General features: G+C 50.7%; 1 protein-coding gene across 2 annotated transcripts in view; it reads left to right on the forward strand.

The window, feature by feature from the left end:
* Window positions 1-339: 339 nt before the first annotated feature.
* Window positions 340-4105, forward strand: part of AFAP1L2 (actin filament associated protein 1 like 2) — an 80866-nt gene continuing 77100 nt past the window's right edge. Inside the window, exon 1 of one of the 2 annotated variants that reach the window (XM_077779464.1) lies at window positions 340-405. The gene's annotated coding sequence lies outside the window, so the exon portion shown is untranslated. The remainder of the gene's footprint in view (window positions 406-4105) is intronic. The other variant, XM_077779463.1, reaches the window with a different exon arrangement.

Consider the following 4105-nt stretch of genomic DNA (forward strand, 5'->3'; position numbering starts at 1 on the left):
CGTCCAACTTTCGCTTAGGTCATGATCTCGCGGTTCGTAGGTTCGAGCCCTGTGTCAGGCTCTGTGCTGACTGCCAGCTCAGAGCCTGGAGCCTATTTCAGAGTCTGTATCTCCCTCTCTCTCTGACCCTCCCCTGCTCACGCTGTCTCTCTCTCTGTCTCTCCTAGAAATAAATAAAAATATTAAAAAACAAAACAAAACAATAATACTGCTACCTTGTATTTTCTATGTCAACATATGTTCCATTTTTTACCTTTACAAATATCCCAGAGAGTTGTGTTTCCAGAAGCATGTGACAGCCCTTTTCCTTACAGGGTGACTGATGGCCTGAGCCTTTGAATGTACCTGAGCCTTTGAATGTAACTGTCACACAGCTACTGAGGAAGAGCTTGTTTCTCCCAGAAGGTGGGTTTTCAGACCCTGAGCCAAGTGTAAGCCTCGCTGCTCACGATTGATAGGGACGGTGTTCTGGGCCTATCTTAAGGGCCTCTCTGGGCGTCTTATTCTCACCATCTCACTTAATCCCTAGAGACTGGGGTCCCTGAGGACTTCTTCATCCCTGAGGACCCTGCGGGTGCCGGCTCTCCCCTCCACCAGGCACCGGTAGCCTCCCTGGGGCGGCTGAGTACCTGGGAGGGTTCTGATTGGGAAAAGCCTCTTAGAATCTTGCAGTGACATTCTTGGCATTGCTCCCCGGGGGGAGAAGTCCCCTGGAATGCCGAGACTTGTTCCCCTGAGCCAGGCTGAGCTAAGAATGTTAATAAAAGGCTTCCCAAAGCTTTTCCATCAGACACTTTCATCTTATTCCAAGCCTGCAGAATCAGGACCGGGTGTGGGGGTGGGGAGGCAGGAATCCAGCAGTAAATATTATTATCCTTATTCTGTGGATGGAGGAAATGGAAGCCAGACTTTGAGACCAGAGGCAGCCCAAGCACAAGTTCACAGCCAAGGCGGTGGGATCCAAACCCAGCTCCACTGGACTAGAGAGCACATTCTGCTGCCTGGTCTAGCCTGATGGAGCTTGACCCGATCTCCATCCTCAGATGGCTTCAGATCGGACCCGCGGCCATGCTAAATCCAATGTTAAGTGCAGTGTGAGTCTACAGACCACAGTCTGGGTATCTGGATGTACCCCTTTGGGATGGGGAGGAGGATTCCCTGGGCGTCACTCACAGCTGATGCTCGGCTGTGTCCGAGCCCCAGCCTGATGAAATGGACTTTCCTGGAAGGGAGCTTTTCTGTGTGCCTGGGTTCCAGGTGTTCTGCCTCCCTAGCCTGTTCGCTGGCTGGCCCAGCCAAGCCTTTGCTCATGCTGTTCCTTATGACAAGGAACAGACACTCTTTCTCTCTGCCCTTCCCATCACACCCACCTTCGTCTACCGCCCTCTCGTCCTGAAAGCCAGCTTTCATTGATCACATCTGGCCCCAGCTGTTCATACTCCATGTGGGACCCAGTCAGCACTTCCCTGCGCTGACACACATGGGTCTCGGTTTCTCCTATCTCTGGCTCGTCCCCACAGCTGGTTTTATAGCTCCTAAAGTGCACGGCGTGGTGTCTGGCACACGGGTGGCCATTCAGTTCCTTCCTGGTGAGTCCCGAGAGCTCCTGTCTAATTTCCCATGTGCCTCCTTTCCACCAGGCCTTGAGTGTCCAGAAGTCTCTGTGGCGTGTGTGGACCCAGCGCTGCTGGGGGCACGTGGAGGCTGGAGAGAGGCGAGGTGCAGTCCCCAGCCACACGGGCGTGGCTTGCGTGACCAGCACGACTCTCTGTGGGCCTGGAGAGATGGGCGCTTCACCAGCGAATGGGGGGCCTTGTTTGCTGTGGCTCCCATGTCACCGTGCGCACCGTGTGATTAGTGGGATGAGTGTGGGCTCTCACGTGGTAGGGGAAAGGTGAGCGTCTTCCCCGTTTCTCACAATCTGGAAGAAACGATAAGTGATGGGGTCCTCGCCTGGAAAATAAATCTCACCACAGGCAACATTCAGCCACACGCCGTTCGTGCCCAACAGCTGTCTCTCGTTTGCTGGCAAATGTTCCCAGTGATGAATGTCCTCCATCCACAGTCACAGCCGTCCCTAAATGGAGGCTTTGGACAAGTGCAAAGGGAACAATGGCCCTTCTCAGAGAGCTCTCAGCAGACTCTCCCAGTGAAGTTGGTTCATCACTTGGAGCTGGGTCAAGATCATAGACAAGATGCCATTGATTCAGCAAGGAAGGTCCTAAACAGCCGTGGAGTTAGAGAGGCTGAAGGCAGCGAGAAGCAGGGATAAGGAAGGGATTCATGGCTGCTGGGACAGGCCTTGAATAAGCAGAGTGAATGATTCCACCTTGCAGATACCATCTTCTAGAAGTTGACTTATGGCATGATGGCCCTTCTTGACATATTTACAGAACTCTCTGCAGTCGTTACGGGATCACAATTGCCACGCCAGTGTTGCTGAATGGGTGGGGGTACTGGGCTAAGGGAGAGGAGGGGCCAGAGCTGGGACATGCACCCTAACTCCTGGCCTGAATTCGTCTGCCTCCTCCTCCTTGTAACCGGTGGAGGGAATGGTGGAGAAAAAGAGACAGGGAGCGGGGGAGGTAGGTAGAGCCAGTGAGGACTTCTGGCCCCAGAGCCAGGCTACGGCTGGGAGAGAGAGGTCTCTGTGCCGTCGGCCTCAGGCTGAGCAGCCACAAGCCCCCCCTTCCACCAAGTCCTGGGTCCGTTCACCCTCTCTGGTTGTGTTTCTGTTGACTTTCTAGGACAGAGATAAAAGGTCAACATTCCAAGCTGGCCTGGCTCAACTGAGCCAACTGTTTTCCTCTCTCCTTTTTGCTATTTCTGGAGTTACTTTAAATCATTTAAAATAGCATAAACAACAGCTACACGTTGCTATTTCGCTCTGTAAGGAGTTCAGTGTAGTAATTTTATATGTATTTTTTGAGGCACCAGCCATACATGCTTATTATAAAATATGCATCTGTGGCAGAAATTTACAACCTGGAATGTGAAAATCGCTAGAATTCCACCCTTGATGATAATATCTGTCAAAGATACATTCATCCAAATATTTTTCTTCCTCTGCAGTGATTCTGTCCTTCCCTCCCTTCCTTTCATTCCTTCCGTCCCTTCTTCCTCTCTCTTCCCCTCCTTTCCTTCCCCAGTGGTGTAAAGTTTTAGGGGGGCAAAAGCCCCAGTTTATCAAGTAGCCTACAGAAAGTGTCCATATATAAGCAGCCATGTGTGTCTATAATTCCCCCCCCCCCTTTCCCCAGATGGAATACACTCAATGGTAACCTTCTTATTTAAGTTTGGGATGTTTCTTGGAGCTCGTTCTTGATGGATCTGCTGCGTTTGCCATGACCCTGCTTAGCACTTCCTGTGTGTGGAGACGGCACAATTTATATATAATTGCCGAACATTCAGTTTTCCCCAGTCCTTTGCTGTAACAAACCATGCCACCACGAACTCCCTTGCGCGGAGCTCATTTTGGACCCACGAAGGATGTGTGCAGCGTAAAATCTCTGGGAGTAGAATCTCTGGGTTGAAGGGGCGCATGCATTTACAGTCTGATTAGATAGTGCCAAAATGCCCTACCAGAAGTTGTGTTCCTTTTTTTTTTTTTAATGTTTTTATTTATTTCTGAGAGAGAGAGAGAGAGAGAGTTGAGCAGGGGAGGGACAGAGAGAGAGGGAGACACAGAATCTGAAACAGGCTCTAGGCTCTGAGATAGCTGTCAGCAGAGAGCCCAGTGCGGGGCTCGAACCCACGAACCGTGAGATCATGACCTGAGCTGAAGTCAGAGGCTTAACCGACTGAGACACCCAGGTGCCCCAGTTGTGTTCCTTTTTAACCCTTATTAGCAAAGTGTCAGAGACTGTTTCCCTCCTCCCTCATCAATATAATGTTATTACACTTTGTCATCTTCGCCCATCAGAATGGGGAAAGCTGTCTCTGCAAAGTTTCTCTGTCTCTGTGGACATCTTTTCATATGTTTAAAAGCCCTCTGTGTTCATATGAGAATGTATATTTCCTGTTGGGTTGTTGGTCTTTTCATATGTTAAGGAAATTAACCCTTTGGATATGGGTTGCAAATCTCCCTCCCTCTCCCCCCCCCCCC

This window comes from Crocuta crocuta, unplaced genomic scaffold (assembly GCF_008692635.1).
Source record: "Crocuta crocuta isolate KB4526 unplaced genomic scaffold, BGI_CrCroc_1.0 scaffold138, whole genome shotgun sequence".
Taxonomy (NCBI): Eukaryota; Metazoa; Chordata; class Mammalia; order Carnivora; family Hyaenidae; genus Crocuta; species Crocuta crocuta.